Source organism: Puma concolor, chromosome A3 (assembly GCF_028749965.1).
Source record: "Puma concolor isolate L17-30 chromosome A3, mPumCon1.1.hap2, whole genome shotgun sequence".
Lineage (NCBI taxonomy): Eukaryota > Metazoa > Chordata > Mammalia > Carnivora > Felidae > Puma > Puma concolor.
This window is the reverse complement of record NC_141669.1, coordinates 126,794,946-126,813,572: the sequence shown is the minus strand read 5'-3', so window position 1 is coordinate 126,813,572 and position 18,627 is coordinate 126,794,946. Positions and strand designations below refer to the sequence as shown.

The window sequence follows — 18,627 nt, the reverse complement described above, 5'->3', positions numbered from 1 at the left end:
AAGGACCTTGTTTGTTACAAGCGTCACACTTGTGTAGTTTTGGTCCTGTCTGCTTTTTCTGATACTGTATAAAGTTTGAAGCTCTGATAAAAAGGATTTCTACAATCATTACATTCAAAGAGTTGCTCGAATGCATGGGTATTTTGGTGAGTAGAAAATGATGAATGATAGATACCTTCAAAGGCCTCTTAGCGTGCGCGTTGTATTTGTCTGGTTTCTCTACTGTATGAATTTTCTTATGTCGAGTAAAGGGACAGACATGACTGAATGTTCTTCCAAAGCCCTCACACTCCTGCCTCTGCATTGCAGTGTAAAGTCTTTGTTGTGCATTCAAGGGTGAGCTCTGTCTGAAGGCACTCATGGCTGCATTAGGGATGGAGAAAAATCCAAAGTTGGTTGGCACGCTGATGGGGGGGCCAATAAGAGAAGAAAATAAGACTAGACTCTCACATCACAATATAAGTCACAATGAGTTATTGTTGTGTGGAGGCTGCAAGGATACCGTGACTGCAGGTTACGAAGGGGCAGTGTGTGAGGGTGAAGAATGAGGGGTGTAGCCATACAATTTGAAGGTCTCATTTAAAAGCAGCACCAGGAGTGTCTGGGTGGCTCAGTTGGGCGTCCAACTCTTGATTTTGGCTCAGGTCATGATTCCAGAGTCATGGGATCAAGTCCCACATAAGGCTCTGCACCGAGCATGGAGCCTGCTTGAGACTCTCTCTCGGCCCCTTTGCCCTTCTCCGTCACTTGTGTGTTTGTTCTCTCTCTCTCTCAAATTAAAAAAAAAAAAGCAACACCAATATTTTTTAAACAATAAAGAGGCACAGACATTATTCTTTAAACTGAAAGTCTTTTTCTGTAAGAATTACCTATTAAAAATTTTACACTCAAAAATTTTACACTTAGTAGAGTGTTAATTGGATTTTACTCTCAAGTTTTTCTTTTAGCCGCAGATTTTAATGAGTTAATATGTGACTAAATATAAATACAGTACATTGATTTTAATGCTACTTCAACACTAACAATTAGAGTGCCACACTAGACTTCCCATTGATTTATTACATAGAATTTACATTGTGTCCATTTGTTAATACAAAGAGTGGTCCACTAAATCGTAGATAGACCTTTATGGATTTAATCACCAGTATATTATATTTAAAGTTCTAGAATTAGACTTTTTCAAAGAGGAATCTCCATTGTATACTTTAAAGCACAAAAGTGAAGTTCTGGTCAGTTGGCACTTAAAGGCTAATGTGTGTGTATATCATTGTTATCACAGTTTCTACAAACCCAGGTTCTACCAAAGTTTTATATTTTTGCCCATCAGATATGAAGTTTTATCACTGATCTTTTTATTTGGATTTATTCAGTTGCTAGAAAATGGTTGGTTTTTGCTTCATGAGATAAAACAAAATAAATTACAAAAATATGAAGGGGTAAATATAAGACTCTCCACCACTGACAAAAAGTGTAATTAAGCAGAACATCCTATTACTTGCCTGCGTCCGAACTGTGGGTAGTGCTACTCTGGTCTCAAAATGATGGCTAAATTATCATTAATGTGAAACAGGATCAGAAAGTAATTTTAAAAACAAAGTAGAACTATTGGGAATGAATACAATAGATGGTATAAATAGAAGAATAATACAGGCAAAGACAAAATAGTAAAATGGGAAGTTTATGGAGAATTCAGAAAAATCCAGATTGGATTTAAAAGAATATTAAAATTAAGGCAAATATAAAATAAAGAACTGTTGCTAACTAGAAGCCTCAGAATAAAAGAAAAATTAAATTTGGAGGAGAAAAATAATCCAGAATATCTGAATACTCCCCCAGAAATGATAGGAGTCTTGGTGGACAGGTTTGGTCTCTTGCCTTCAGCACCGTGAAAGTTTCTTCTCCCTGCCTCTACCCTCCACCATTTTTGAAAAGCCAGCTGCGAATTATACTGTTGTTTTCTTGTACATGATGGGTCAGTTTTCTCTTGCCAGTTTCAAGATTTTCTCTTTGTCTTTGGCTTGTAACAGTTTGATCATGATGGAGGGAGTTGTGGAATTCTTTATTTTCCCTGTGTGGAGTTTGTTGACCTTCTACGCTAGGCAGATTACTGTTTTTCACCAAATTTGAGATCTTTCTGGTCAATATTCAAATATTTTTTCTTTCTCTCTCTCTCTTCTTCTGAGACTTCTGCTATGCATATATTGGTATGCTTGAGGGCATTCCACTGGTCTTTGATGCTCTGTTCATTTTTATTCTTGTTCTTTCTGTTCTTCGGATTAGGTAATATCTATTAATATATCTTCAAATATATATTCATATTTTATATTCATATTTTATTCATATTCATATTCATATTTCATATAATATATCTTCATATTTCTGCCAGCTCAAATCTACCTTTGAGCCCTCCAGTGAAATACTCATTTTATGGGGCGCCTGGGTGGCGCAGTCGGTTAAGCTTCCGACTTCAGCCAGGTCGCGATCTCGCGATCTCGCGGGATCTCGCGATCTCGCGGTCCGTGAGTTCGAGCCCCGCGTCGGGCTCTGGGCTGATGGCTCGGAGCCTGGAGCCTGTTTCCGATTCTGTGTCTCCCTCTCTCTCTGCCCCTCCCCGGTTCATGCTCTGTCTCTCTCTGTCGCAAAAATAAATAAACGTTGAAAAAAAAAATTAAAAAAAAAAAAAAAAAGAAATACTCATTTCAGTTACGGTACTTTTAAACCCCGATCTCCAGTTTTCATAAATTCTGTCTTTCTAGTGATATTTATTTGAATCATTGTCATACCTGCAGTGGTTTCCTTTAGTTCTTCGAACATATTTACAATAATGGTTTTTGAAGTCTAAGTCCAGCATCTGCCCCCCAACCCCCCCCACCCCAAAATTTCAAAATTTCAAAATTTCTGTTGGCTGCTTTTTTCTGTGTGGGTCACAGTTTCCAGTTTCTTTACATGGCTTGTAATTTTTTTTTTTTCTTAAACACAGGACATTTTGGATAATATTGTAGTGACTCTGGATTCTGATTTCTACCACAGGAGGGCATTATTGTTGCAGTTTTTTTGGTGACTTGTCTGAACTAATCCTTTGGAGTCTGTCTCCCCTGTGGTATACAACTACTGTTGTCTCTGCCCCATATTTTAAATGTTTTATTTATTTTTGAGAGAGAGCACATACATGGAGGAGGGCAGAGAGGGGGACAGAGGATCCAAAGCATGCTCTGCGCCAACAGCAGCAAGCCCAATGTGGGGCTTGATCCCACAGACTGTGAGATCATAACCTGAACCGAAATCAAGAGTCGGACGTTTAACCGACTAAGCCACCCAGGCATCCCTAAAAATTCTTGATTTCCTTCATAAGCCTGATTTTAATCCTGTTTAGCATAGGTTCATAGGTAGCCACTGATTGGCTGAAGATTGTGCTCCAACATCTTGAGCCAATAAGGCTTCTACCCTTTGCCAACAAACCTATGTGAATGTTGGGTATTGAATTCAAAGTTGAGTCTGTTTACAAGTCTGCTCCAGGTTTTATTTTCCATGGTACACTCTCGTGTCTCTCCTGAGCATGGCCTCCCATTTAGCCAGGAAAGGGTAGATAAGGTCCTCTCTCCTATCCTAAGCCTGTGCCCACCCTTTCTCAGAATTCCAGATCACCAGGGATATGGGGAACTCATCAGGGCTAACTATACCTATCTCATTTCTTGGATTTCTGATCAAAAGTTCTGGGGGCGCCTGGGTGGCGCAGTCGGTTAAGCGTCCGACTTCAGCCAGGTCACGATCTCGCGGTCCGTGGGTTCGAGCCCCGCGTCAGGCTCTGGGCTGATGGCTCAGAGCCTGGAGCCTGTTTCCGATTCTGTGTCTCCCTCTCTCTCTGCCCCTCCCCCGTTCATGCTCTGTCTCTCTCTGTCCCAAAAATAAATAAATGTTGAAAAAAAAAAAAAAAAAAAAAAAAAAAGTTCTGGCTAGTTTGCCACTTTGTTGCTGGCCCCGGTGAGGATCACAACCTCAGGCTAACCACAACCTTGACCTTTGTCGTTCATTTGCACCAAGCTCACTACCATTTCCAAAACTACCCAAACGTGGGATTTTTCCTAGCTTCTAGGTTTCCAAATTAAGTCAGTCTTCTCTTAAAGCAAAGCGTCTAGTTTTCTAGCTTGCCATGAGGCTACTGGCCTGACAAAGCTGGGGTAAAACCCCAAGAATCTCATTGTTCGTACCCCTAGTTCAGTAGTTTCCTTGGAGAAATACTTCTCAATTTGTTGTATGCTCTTCGTCCACTACCAGAGTCCTGTTCAGTTTTATCAGTGCTTTTGGAGAGAGGATGTGCTAAGCTTCTCATTCTACTGTTCTACATGTCCTAGGAGGTAGCTTAAGTACCACGTACTGGAAGCTAGCATTGAAATGTATATATAACCAGGGTGCCTGGGTGGTTCAAAGGGTTAAGTGTCTGACCCCCAGCTCAGATCATGATCTCACGGTTTGTGAATTCGAGCCTCGCGTTGGGCTCTCTGCTGTCATTGCAGAGCCCGCTTTGGATCCTCTGTCACCCTCTCTCTCTGCCCCCCCCCCTCAAAAATAAATAAACATTAAAAAAAAAGTACTGGAAGCTAGCTAAATGAACTGAGGGCATTGGTGTGTGACTACCATAAACTAACATGGGAGTGGTCTGATAATGGTTAGATCTTAGTAAATGTTCAGTTGATAATTTTAAGATTAGAAATAAATGTTAATTCAGTTCTCACAGAGTGGTAGATGGGGGTCATTTCTTATGTTTCCTGAAACTTTATAGATTGGCATTTGATTATATATCAGTTTATATTTTTGAAAATGTAATTTAAGGAAAGAACATTTTCTTACATTTAACGTGAGTGATCATAACTCAGGTTATGCTATCCTGCAGTCAAGTTCATACTTTGACTATTCTAAATGGAAGCGTATTAAGGTCACCTCGAAGGAGCAATTTTTAACTCAGGAAGCTCAATACCGAGATATCACTTGTGATTCCTAGGACTGAGTCTCAGAAATATATATTTTAAACTTCTGGGCTTCCAGTGCACATTAAAAACTGATTACAGCTTATCTACATTTGATCTATTCCCTATTCTTTGAGTTTAATTATGACCCAAAGCAGAAATAATAATCCCCTAAATTTTTAGACATCAGCTAATGGGCAGTGACTTCTTTCAAAATGCTATTATAAAACTTCAGAGAAAATTGTATTTTACTATGTCTGAACTCTGTATTGAACTTATGTTCTATGTGATTTGAAATCCTGGTGGTTTCTATATTGATATTTAAGGTCACAGCATCTCTCCCCAGGTAGATAAAAACTTCTTGATTATTTGAGGTTTGTTTTCTTTCCTGGTTTGATTGTTGCTTTACCATAAACATTTTTTATTTTTTTAAATTTTCTTTTTTAAGTTTCTTTATTTTGAGAGAGCATGCACACGAGCAGAGGAAGGACAGAGAGAGAGGAGGGAGAGAATCTCTAGTAGGCTGGGCACTGTTAGCACAGAGCCCCACGCAAGGCTCAAACCCACGAACCTTGAGATCATGACCTGAGCCAAAATCAAGAGTCTGACACTTGACCGGCCAAGTCACCCAGGCGCCCCACCACAAAGACAGGCAAGAGTATCTACCTCTTTGGGGCACCTGGGTGGCTCAGTGGTTGAGTGTCCAACTTTGGCTCAGGTTGTAATCTCATGTTTCATGAGTTCGAGTCCCACGTCAGGCTCTGTGCTGACAGCTCAGAACCTGGAGCCTGCTTCGGATTCTGTGTCTCCCCCTCTCTCTATGCTCCTCCCCTGCTCATGTTCTGTCTCTCTCAAGAAAAAAAAATTGAAAAAAATTTTTTTAAAAAGAGTATTTACATCTTTAAGAAGAGGGATGTGGCAAGAGGGACTCTAGAAGAATAATGATGGGTAAAAAGATCCATTTTCGTATTCTCTTCTCCACTGTAGGGAAGCCCAGTACAAAGAGCTCATGTCTCCTCACCTCAGGGACCCAGGTTACTCTGACCAGTTAAGGTGTGAGTTGTGATGGCTTTCACCTCTGCTCCCTGTGTCAACTACCTGAGCATGGCGTATTTGCCCCTCTCTCACCATCATCCAGGGGTCACCGTCTTGCTTCAAAGAGACCTCACCTCTGCTTTAAAAGCCTGTTGCCCTGCACAGAGGGAAATACAATGCTCTTTTTTCAATGCATTGAGTATCAGAGAATTTAGCGTTTGCACCACTGTCTTTGAGAAAGGCATTAAGATTGGAGCAGTCTGTGATATTGAAGCTTGGGTGTTCATAGCATGAATGTGCCCATCCCTTCCTTCAAAAGCCCCCACGGATTATTTAGAGATAGCTGAAATTTAGGTAAGCATTTCAAGAGTTCTGTAGACATTTGTACAATAGGAAGAAAAATCTCAAAGTAGGCAGCTTATCAACAAATGGGAAAGATACTCTTACCCAAAGTCATCAGATGTTTGTGATTTTCCAACATCACCTTCTTGTGTAGCATCTGGATATTCCCACTGCTTCCAAACTAAGTCAATGAGCACATCTCCAAATTTTATTGACTCCTGAAACAACAAATACTTCATGATTCTCCAACTGCCCATATAGTCAAATAGTCCTAGAAGGATGGGTCATAAAAAGTGGGAGTCTGAGTCTAAGCATAAACTTGGATAGCAAGGTGGACTAAGAAGAAAGAGAAGACACAAATTAACAATATCAGGAATGAGATAGTAGTTAGCCATCGCTGCAAACCCTCCAGACATCAAAAAGATAATAAGGGAATATTATGAACAACTCTGTACACACATTTTGGCAACGTAAAGGGCTCCTCAAAAAGCATAAACTATTATAACCCACCCAATATGAAACAAATATCCCCCAAACTAATAAGGAAACTGAATTCATGATTTTTAAAAATTATAGAAATGGAGAGCAGATTAGTGGTTGCCCAAAGTTAGGGATGAAGCAGGGAGGGGCTGTGTATGCCAGTAAAGGGGTAGATGAAGTTTTTACACTGATGGAGTAGTTCTGAGTCCTGAATGCCATGGTGGTTCTACTAATCTATACCTATGACATAGGATGATTTACACACATTATACCAATGTCAGTTTTGTGATTTTTATATTGTACTCTGGTCATATGAGTTATAACCAATGGTAGAAACTGGGTGAAGGGTACAGAGAGCCCTTCTATATTGTCGTTCTAACTCCCATAAATCTGTAATTCAAAATAAAGGCCTAACGAACATACAGTGGGAGGAATCTTGAGTCCTCCACATCGGGTTATTGGGGAGCACATACACCCCTTGCTTGTCAAATTGTGACACAGACTGAATACTGTGGAGCATTTTGCCCTCATAGAATTTAAGGTTTGGGGAAGGTGAATTACTTATATTCATTAAAAAATTATTACGTTGTTAAAATGTCAGTACTACCCAAAGCAATCTACATATTCAATGCAATACCTTTCAAAATAATACCAGCATTCTTCACAGAGCTGGAACAAACAATCCTAAACTCTGTAGGGAACCAGAAAAGACCCCGAATAGCCAAAGCAATCTTGAAAGAGAAAACCAAAGCAAGAGGCATCATAATCCCAGACTTCAAGCTGTATTACAAAGCTGGAATCATCAAGACAGTATGGCACTGGCACAAGAACAGACCCTCAGATCAATGGAACAGAATAGAGAACCCAGAAATGGACCCACAAACGTATGGCCAACTAATCTTTGACAAAGAAGGAAAGAATATCCAATGGAATAATGACAGTCTCTTCAGCAAGTGGTGCTGGGAAAACTGGACAGAGACATGCAGAAAAGTGAACCTGGACCACTTTCTTATACCATACCCAAAAATAAACTCGAAATGGATGAAAGACCTCAATGTAAGACAGGAAGCCATCAAAACCGTAGAGGAGAAAGCAGGCAAAAACCTCTTTGATCTTGGCCACAGCAACTGCTTACTCAACATGTCTCTGGAGGCAAGGGAAACAAAAGCAAAAATGAACTGTTGGGACCTCATCAAAATAAAAAGCTTCTGCACAACGAAGGAAACAATCAGCAAAACTAAAAGGCAACTGACAGAATGGGAGAAGATATTTGCAAATGACATATCAGATAAAGGGTGAGTATCCAAAATCTATAAAGAACTTATCAAAGTCAACACCCAAAAAACAAATAATCCAATGAAGAAATGGGCAAAAGAAATGAATAGACATTTCTCCAAAGGCATCCAGATGGCCAACAGATATGAAAAAATGCTCAACATCACTCATCAGGGAAATACATCAGGGAGATACCACCTCACACCTGTCAGAATGGCTCACATTAACAACTCAGGCAACAACAGATGTTGGCGAGGATGTGGGGAGAGAGAGGCTCTCTTTTGCACTGCTGGTGGGAATGCAAACTGGTGCAGCCACTCTGGGAAACAGTATGGAGGTTCCTCAAAAAATTAAAAATAGAACTACCCTACGACCCAGCAATTGCACTACTAGGCATTTATCCAAGGGATACAGGTGTGCTGTTTCAAAGGGGGCACATGCACCCCGATGTTTATAGCAGTACTATTGACAATAGCCAAAGTATGGAAAGAGCCCAAAAGTCCATCGATGGATGAATGGATAAAGAAGATGTAGTATATGTATACAATGGAGCATTACTCGGCAATCAAAAAGAATGAAATCTTGCCATTTGCAACTACATGGTTGGAACTGGAGGTATTATGATGAGTTAAATTAGTCAGAGAAAGACAAATGTCATATGACTTCACTCATATGAGGACTTTAAGAGACAAAACAGCTGAACATAAGGGAAGGGAAACAAAAATAATATAAAAACAGGAAGGGGAACAACACATAAGAGACTCTTAAACATGGAGAATAAACAGAGGGTTACTGGAGGGGTTGTGGGAGGGGGGATGGGCTAAATGGGTAAGGGGCATTAAGGAATCTACTCCAGAAATCACTGTTACACTATATGCTAACTAACCTGGATGTAAATTAAAAAAATAAATAAAAATAAAATTATTACAACAGGTAGTGCTAAATGTGTTACATTGGCCAAGGGATATCAAAAAGTGAGATCACTATTTGTATAGAAATGTTGCCTTCAAAAAGAAGGTAAATTTGGATTATGTCATAAATGAAAAAGCAGGGTTAAACAGAAGAACTCCCAGAAATGCATCCTAAGAGAAATATACAAGAGTTAACTAGAAATACGTCCATAGTACTGTTTTATCATAGCGAAAAAAGGAAAAAATTGTTTACATTGAGGGATTAGTCAGATGATACCTATTTATGGGATATACCACAAAGAAGCTATTAAATATTAAAGTCAAGTTTAAATTATAATCTGCCATTGATAATATCTAATGACTTGTAGAATTTACGTTAAACTGATATATTATAAATTTTTTATACTGTGCCTTTGAAAGAAATATACAGTTCCTAGGAAGGATGACTAATAGTGGAAGTCTGAGATGTGGCCATATACATGTATTTTCTTTGTAACCCATACTTTCAACTTTTCCACTGAATGGGTATGGTTTTTTTTTTTCTTTAAAGTATTATTATAATAGCAGGAAGGTTGTCCAGGACTTTTGGGTTGACTGAGGAATGAATCTCATTCTTGAGCCTGGAGTAACTGACAGAATTGTGTCATGGAAAGAAGGTTATCCTAGAAATACATCTTTGTGAACATTCCTTTTGGGGCAGATGAAGTATCCAGGACTCAGAATACTCGGAATACTCACGTTTAAAATCGCCAGACCTTGGGGCGCCTGGATGGCTCAGTCAGTTGAGTGTCCGACTTCGGCTCAGGTCATGATCTCACGGTCCGTGAGTTCGAGCCCCGCGTCGGGCTCTGTGCTGACAGCTCAGAGCCTGGAGCCTGTTTCAGATTCTATGTTTTCCTCTCTGCCCCTCCCCTGTTCATGCTGTCTCTCTCTGTCTCAAAAATAAAAATAGACGTTAAAAAAATTAATACATTAATTAATTAAATAAATAAAATCGACAGACCAGAAAAATCACTAAAAGGTTAGATGGCCCATGCAGAGTAAATAATGTAAATAAGTCACAGTGCATATAGTAGGAACTCCTTATGCTCAAGGACCGACTTTTCTCTATTACATTTAATTTGGAAACAATAGATGTGTTTGTGCCAAAATATTCCTTTGGCACCCATTAAATCCTACGCTCTCAGAGTCCCCGCCACCTTTCAATGCCTATGTAGTGATAGGAAGAGAACAGAAAGGTTTTTTTTTAAGTTTTTTAATGTTTATTTATTTTTGAGAGAGAGACAGAGTGTGAGCAGGGGAGGGGCAGAGAGAGAGGGAGACAGAATCCGAAGCAGGCTCCAGGCTCTGAGCTGTCAGCACGGAGCCTGACGCGGGGCTCGAACCCACAAACTGTGAGATCATGACCTGAGCAGAAGTCGGACGCTTAACTGACTGAGCCACCCAGGCGCCCGACCACATAAACTTAATGTCCAAATGTTCTGTATCAAAGAGAAAAGGAGAATTGTACATTGATAAATATTAGCCTTCAGATTCTGTATTAGTCTTTATGCACCAAAGCTGTATGCTTTAAATCAAGTAAAACTTAATAGAAATAAAAAGAATTTTTTGTTTTACGTCTGTCTCAGAAAACTGCTTACATGGGCAAATTGAGTACAGAAGAAGAGTGTCACAGTTAAACTTGACATAAATGTTACAAAGTTACTATATACCCAACATTTATTTAATAGCCAGCCCTTTGAGTTTTGCAATGTATTAGGAACAAAGAAAATCTCCACACATTCTAAAAGCAGAAATTCTATGTCTGGGTCACCTGGGTGGCTCAGTCGGTTAAGCGTCTGACTTCGGCTCAGGTCATGATCTCGTGGTTTGTGGGTTCGAGCCCCGTGTCTGGCTCTGTGCTGACAGCTCAGAGCCTGAAGCCTTCTTTGGATTCGGTGTCTCCCCCTCTGCCCCTCCCCCCTGCTCATTCTCTCTCTCTCTCTCAAATATTAAAAATCTTTTTAATTAAAAAAAATTGTATGTCTGATTTTCTGCCCAAACTGTGATTGTATTTATTAAAAAGCCAAACAGAACAAAATAATAAAATATTGTCTGAAAAATTTTTTTCCTCCAAATTTTTATTTAAATTCAAGTTAGTTAACATATAGTATAATATTAGTTTTAGGAGTAGAATTTAGTGATTCATCACTTACATATAACAGTGCTCAACACAACAATCACCCATTTAGCCCATCCCGCACCAGCCTCCCTCCATCAACCCCCAGATTGTTCTCTATCATTAAGATTCTTACAGTTTGCCTCCCTCTCTGTTTTTATCTTATTTTATTTTACCTTCCCTTCCCCTATGTTCATCTGTTTTGTTTCTTTAGTTCTACATATGAGTGAAATCATATGGTATTTGTCTTTCTCTGATTTATTTTACCTAGCATAATACGCTCTAGATCCATCCATGCCATTGCAAATGGCAAGATTTCATTCTTTTTGATGGTTGAGTAATATTCCATTTTACACACACACACACACACACACACACACACACACCTTCTTGATCCATTCATCAGTCAGTGGACATTTGGACTCTTTCCATACTCTGGCTATTGTTGATAGTGCTGCTATAAACATTGGGGTGCATGTGCCCCTTTGAATCTGTATTTTTGTATCCTTCTGGCAAGTACTTAGTAGTGCAATTGCTGGGTCATAGAGTAGTTCTATTTTTAAGTTTTTGAGGAACCTCCATACTGCTTTCCAGAGTGACTGCACCAGTTTGCATCCCACCAACAGGGTAAGAGGGTTCCCCTGAAAAAATTTTTTTTTAAATTTTGTAGCACAAGCAGAGGAGAAGGGCAGAGGGAGAGAGAATCTTAAGCAGGCTCCATGCATAGCATGGAGCCTGACACGAGGTTCAGTCTCATGACCTCAAGATCATGACCTGAGCTGAGATCAAGAGTCGAATGCTTTACTCACTGAGCCACCCTGGTGCCCCTACCCTAAAAAATTTTTAATTATGAAACACTACAGCAAAAGAATTATTAATTCAGATTTTGAGCTATTTAGAAAATACAGCTATTTAGAAATTGAGGCTAAATGTGAGCTATAGCCTTACCTGTACTTATTCTTAAATAAGTACAACTCAGTGAAAGATGCTAGTGGGAACGGGACATGAAGCCAAAACCAGCGATTGCCAGACCAGCCCCTTTCTACCATAAAGAAAAGTGACATGTCTGTAAAAAACCTATGATTCTTTAAACAAAATCATTTCTTAAAAAGGGATATGGCCTTGACCATTTTATGCAGAAAGCCAATCAAAACTTCAAAGGAGCCTGGGTGGCTCAGTCAGTTAAGTGTCCAACTCTTGGTTTTGGCTCAGGTCATGATCTTGTGGTTTGTGGGTTTGAGCCCTGCGTCAGGCTCTGCGCTAACAGTGCAGACTGCTTGGGGTTCTCTCTCTCTGCCTCTCCTCTCTTTCTCTCTCTCAAATAAACTTAAAAAAAAAAAAAAAAAAACAACTTCAGGGGGGCCTGGGTGGCTCAGTCGGTTAAGCGGCCGACTTTGGCTCAGGTCATGATCTCGCGGTCCGTGAGTTCGAGCCCCGCATTGGTCTCTGTGCTGACAGCTCAGAGCCTGGAGCCTGTTTCAGATTCTGTGTCTCCCTCTCTCTGACCCTCCCCTGTTCATGCTCTGTCTCTCCCTGTCTCAAAAATAAATTTAAAAAACGTTAAAAAAAAAAAAAAACTTCAAAGGGTAGGAATGCCTAGCTGGCTCGATCAGTAGAGTGTGTGACTCTTGATCTTGGGGTCGTGAGTTTGAGCCCCACGTTGGGGGTAGAGTTAACTTAAAATTTTTTTAAATAAAAAAATCAATAAATCAAACTTCAAAGAACACATCTCCTTATACAAAGCAGAAGAAAGAAAATAGATATGGGAAACTTAACCACCTTATTCTAGGAGACAAAGACACCCCCCAAATAAACAGGGCAAGCATAGTACATACGTGTAGTCACAAAAGAATAAATAATTTCTATTTTAAACAGATACAAATTCTAAATATAAAATAGCAAAATTATTCTGCTATATAGTTAATAAATTTTGTTTCTGGGATGAACATAAATGTTGATTATTGATTACAAAGATCCTGTTGTTTAAATTTGTTACATTAAGAGAGGAAAGAAAAGCTTCCAATGGGCACCAAATTATGAATTTGATAATATTCAGCCAATTAAAAAAATAATACTGTATGCAAATAAGTCACAGATGAAAAATACAGCATAGAGAATGTAGTCAATAAGGTAATGTATGGTGACAACACTTATCATTGTGAGAACTGAGTAATAGAATTATTGTCAAATCACTATGTTGTACACCTGAAACTCCTATGACATTGTATGTCAACTATACTTCAATGATAGCTTTTTTAATGCAAAAACTGAAAAAAATACTCTTTGAAACCAAGGAAGAAAAGAAAATCACTTAGATAACAAGCATTGCTACTCAAAACCCATTGCACATAAACATCTGAAATAATGAAACAGTGGGAACATTTTCATTACAACAAAAATGTCTAGGATGCTCCTATTGTCATTTAACTTTCTTTGAAAAAAAAATTGACAAGGGCAATAAAACACATATATGCGTGTCAAACTATATATAAATATATAAACAAATAATCAACAAAAATGAAAAACAAAATGTGAACAAGTTTATAAGTCAGGAGATTTCCCATCCAGGAAAATGAAACATTAGAGAAGAAAAAAAAGCATTGCATTCTCAATGGCAAAGCACCCGTAATTAAACAGCTGGTAATTCAAAAAGAACTGTGTAAAACCTATGGAGAGAGCAAAAGTAAAGTCTGAAGGGAATGCTGGAAGCTCCGAATATATTAACCATCAAAAATTCTTGGAAGGAAATATTAATACCAGAAACATTAGTTCTCGAAAGTTGATCCATAAATTTAATGAAGTACCAATAAAAATAGCAATGGTTTTTTTTAAGTTTATTTATTTTTGAGAGAGAGAAAGTGGGAGTGGGAAAGGGACAGAGAGAGGGACAGAGAGAATCCCAAGCAGGCTCTACACTGTCAGCATGGAGCCCAATGCAGGGCTTGAACCCATGAACCATGAGATCATGACCTGAGACAAAGACGGACGCTCAACCGACTGAGCCACCCAGGCTCCCCTCAGCAGGTTTTTTTTTTTTTTAATGGAACTTCGTAAATAGATGCTAACATTCAAATGGAGGGGAGTGTGGGAGATGAATCCATTTTTTTAAGAGAATAAGGAAGGGGTTCCCACATCCACAGAATATAAAGCTGTAGTAATTATAGAATAATAATTGGCATAGGAACAGGTGGATCAATGGAATCGAGTAACAAGCCCAGAAATCCACATATCAATTGTAAAATGATTGAATGAACAAGTAAATAAATGAACATCCTCTGGGGGAGGAAGAAGAGAAGAAGAAAGTCTGTATCTGGAGTTGTCCACAGAAGTAAATTCCAGATGAGACAGACACTAACATGAAAATGGCATACCAATGTTACAATAAATTACAATAGTTCGGAGTCAGAGGGGAGAGGAGGTCTTAAGCAAAACTTAAGGTTCAAGAAACAAAATGGAAATGACTAATACAGTCAATGACCCTATATTAAAGATAGAAAATCTACCGGAAGCAAAGTGATAGGCAACATATCTGGAGACCTTTGCCTAGGGCATAGCCAAAATTAATATTCAGAATCTATATGCAGCTTAATAACTAAGAAAAGGAGAAGCTCTTGGTAGTGAATAAGATTCTGTGAAAATTCATTGTTCAAATGAAGACAAAGGGCCAATAAAGGTGAAAGATGGTCAGATCCAGTAGGAATCAGGGAAATGCAATTAAATTACTCATGAGCTCTAATTTCTTGGCAAGAAAGTCCCAATACCCAAACACAGATAATATCTACTGTGGTCGAGCTCTGGGAACAAAGAACTCCCCAACACTGGAGATGGGTTTAAAAATTGGTCCGTGTCTTTTCAAAGTACAACTTGGTAATACTTCTGAAAACAAAAATAGCTCATATCTTTTAATGAACTACGTTTTAGTAGAAAAATATTTGCACATCCACAGTACATTTACAGCAGATTATTGCAACAGTAAAATACGCAGGGACTGTATGGATATATAATTAGAGGAGTAGTTTATGGGATGATCAGACTGTGGAATTGCATGCAGAAGTTGTAGGAATTAGAGCGCTCTCTATGGATAGCCATAGACATATCTCTAGAGGGGGCACCTGGGCAGCTCAGTTGGTTGAGGGTCTGATTCTTATTTCGGCTCAGGTCATGATCCCAGGGTCGTGGGATTGAGCCCTGCGTCGGGCTCCACGCTAAGTGTGGAGCCTGCTTGGGATCCTCTCTCCATCTTGTGTGCGCTCTCTCTCTCTCTCTCTCTCTCTCTCTCAAACACACACACACACACACACACACACACAGAATACTGTGAAGTTTTAAAAAAGTGTTTACAGGATATTACATAGGTTTTCCCATTTTTATACAAAAATCTAAAAATGTTAATTATATGTATAATTATGTATATGCACACATATAAATGCCTAAAGAGTCACAGTCTATAAAAACTGGAGGAAATGAGATAGGGTTGGGGATCAATGGGGATCAATGAAGGATTTCACTTTTTATTCTGCATTTTTTTCATTAATACGAGAATCTGCAGGGGTGCCTGGGTGGCTCTGTCAGTTAAGTGTCTGACTTCAGCTCAGGTCATGATCTTGCAGTCTGTAAGTTCAAGCCCCACATCGGGCTCTGTGCCAACGGCTCAAAGCCTGCAGCCTGCTTCAGATTCTGTGTCTCCCTCTCTCTCTGCCCCTCCCCTGCTTGCGCTCCATCTCTCAAAAATAAACCTTTAAAAAAATTTGTTTAAACATGAGAATCTGTAAGTATGTTTATAGTTTGAAAGAAGAGAAGTGTGATATGCCAGGACAAACACAGAAGTCAGTTTAGCTTTGTTTGATTCTCAGGGTCCAGCTTAATAACCACTACACTCTACTCAGTGACATCATGTATATTATATTCATGAAAATTCCTTAAACATTTTAAGAAATATTTTGATCAAATTAAGTATAATTGAATTAAATGTACTTAAAAGTCGTATTTTCTATATGTGGGTGTTTGGCTTGTTGCCAATTCTTTGATGTCATGCATTGACTAAGCTTTGTCCTCTTATGTTAAATTCTGCAAAAATTCATCAGTCACCTAACCTTTCTGTCTACATTGATTTGTTTCTGAATGTTCACCATCATTGCATTTAACCTCTCAACATTAAGGCCAATTTCATTGTACCTTGGTGAGATTAATAAAAGAATTTGGTAAGGGTGCCTGGGTGGCTCAGTCAGTTAAGCATCCGACTTCGGCTCGGGTCATGATCTCACAGCTCATGAGTTCAAGCCCCCCGTCAGGCTCTGTGCTGACAGCTCAGAGCTTGGATCCTGCTTCAGATTCTGTGTCTCCCTCTCTCTCTGCCCCTCCCCTGCTCCCACTCTCTCTCTCTCTCAAGAAATAAATAAGCATTTAAAAAAAAAAGAATTTGGTAGTGTGCATAATCCCTAAATTTCTTTTCTTATCCAGATGTATCCTGGCATTGCAACAGGTTCACACCAGTCTGTCCTAACTGACCGTTCGCTTTACCCCTGATCAACAGGAGGTTTCAGAACAACAGATGCAACTCCAGCCGGAGATTTTGCAACTCTTAACAAGTCCTAGCAATTCCAGCAAGTTCCCAGGTGGTCCTGATGCTGCTGTCCAATACCTGCTCTCTAGCTCCATCCCCAACTCAGTTGGTCTCTGCTGCACCCCCACAGTGAAATTCCTAGCAAATCCCCTGGCACTGCTCATAGTAGACCGTCTTCTGATACCCTTTGGTCAGTACCTCCTTGAGTCGTTTGTTGAGTGACTATGTGAGTTTTGGAAGAGAACTTCTGCTCTCTGACTAGTTTCATCTGGAGAGACAGACGTGGAAAACTTGCCACTGGACATGAGAGTATGAGAATCTGCCGGGACACCACAGCAGCTGACGTGTTAGGAACTGCCTGTCGGCATCTCAGAAGAAGAGACGAGAAGCTAATGCGTCTGGGACAGGATTTTTTTTTTCATGAAAGAATCATTTTCTCCTCCCCCTTCTCCTCTTCTTCGTTCCGTCACTAGAGAAGAACAGACTCTGAGAAGCCATACCTTGGAACTGAAAACAGGAGCATGAGAGACCAGGAATCCCACAGCCCCCCCCGAAACTGCCGTTTACTATAAATAAATAAATAGTCCGAAACTGCCCTCCCTCACCAAATCTGTCCTGGAAAATGAAACTGCCTCTAGCATCCAGCAGACAGGGAGTGAACTCCCTTTCTGCAAGAAGGAAATCCCACTACTAGGGCAGACCCGGCCTACACCGGAACCCACTTATATGGGGCTCAGATAAACACACCCGGGACCTTCTGGTTTCTCAGTCAGGGCCAGTCACCTGCCTACACATTGCCCAGCGCTTCGGGCCCATAGTGTAATGAGAGGATTAGAGCAGTCATCCTTAACCTGAGCTTGTACCACAGGCACTTGTCAAAACATCCATTGCCAATCCCCACCCCAGGCTCTCTGAATCAGTAAGTCTGGTGTGGGGCCCAAGAGTCTGTATGTCTCATAAGCTTCTGGGTGCTGCTGGTGGAGGACCATGCTTTGAAAACCAGTGGACTGAGGAATAAACAAGGCTTAGGCTGAAAACTTATGAGCGTTCTTTAGCAATGCCTGCTATGTGCCTCAGTCTGTAGTACACAGACCCCGCAGGCCTTGTGACCCATTTCCCCCTTGACACTTTGAGACTAAAGGGTCTCACCCGGCCATCCTTAACTTCACAAGGTAGCCACAGTGGAGGAGGAGAAGTAACTTGGCACCTTAGGCAGAGACACCTCCCCATCCCATGGGCCAACACTGACAAGGTGCCCTCGGGCAAGCAGCACATGCTGTCCCCCTAAGCGTGGCCTGGGTGAGGGATGAAGCGGCCCCAGTGTGAATACCTAGACCAAAGGCCACAGAAGGGGGCACCAGATCCAGATACACTTGTACCCAAAGACAAGTGACACCATCATTAGATGGGGCAGAACAGAAGCCAAAATCGAAGACCAAGAAGGATCGGATGACCGTGTCAGAAGCAAGCAGGACCCAGCAGACAACACCCAGACCAGACATCTTGTCCCAGTCCCGGGACTAAGAGCCCTCTGCATAAAGACTGATACTGAGGCCCAAGAGGGAGAGACTGATACTGAGGCCCAAGAGGGAGAAGTGGAGAACTCTTGAGGAAGAACGTGCTGAATATCACTTTTGAAATAGGAAAGGAAAAAATTCCTTAGTCAAGAAATGGTTCAATATCAGGAGCTGTCCCCTTGAATGGGATCAAAAGATGAATTTTTATTTCGTCTCATCAGGAGTGAGTTAGAAGCATGCCTGCTACCACCACGTCTCCTCAACATTGCAATGACCTTAGTGCAAAAGGAAAGAAAAAGAAATCAAGACAAAAGGATTGGGAATGAAACTATTTGCAGAAGACATGATTATGTCTATAGGGGCACTTGGGTGGCTCAGTTGG

The 18,627-nt window shown here is 40.3% G+C and overlaps 1 long non-coding RNA gene across 1 annotated transcript in view; it reads left to right on the top strand.

The window, feature by feature from the left end:
* LOC147582771 (uncharacterized) overlaps positions 1-17,274 on the top strand; it is a 44,974-nt gene extending 27,700 nt beyond the window's left edge. The window contains exon 3 of the long non-coding RNA XR_015249498.1: positions 16,626-17,274. This is a non-coding gene — a long non-coding RNA (uncharacterized LOC147582771). The remainder of the gene's footprint in view (positions 1-16,625) is intronic.
* Positions 17,275-18,627: the final 1,353 nt, after the last annotated feature.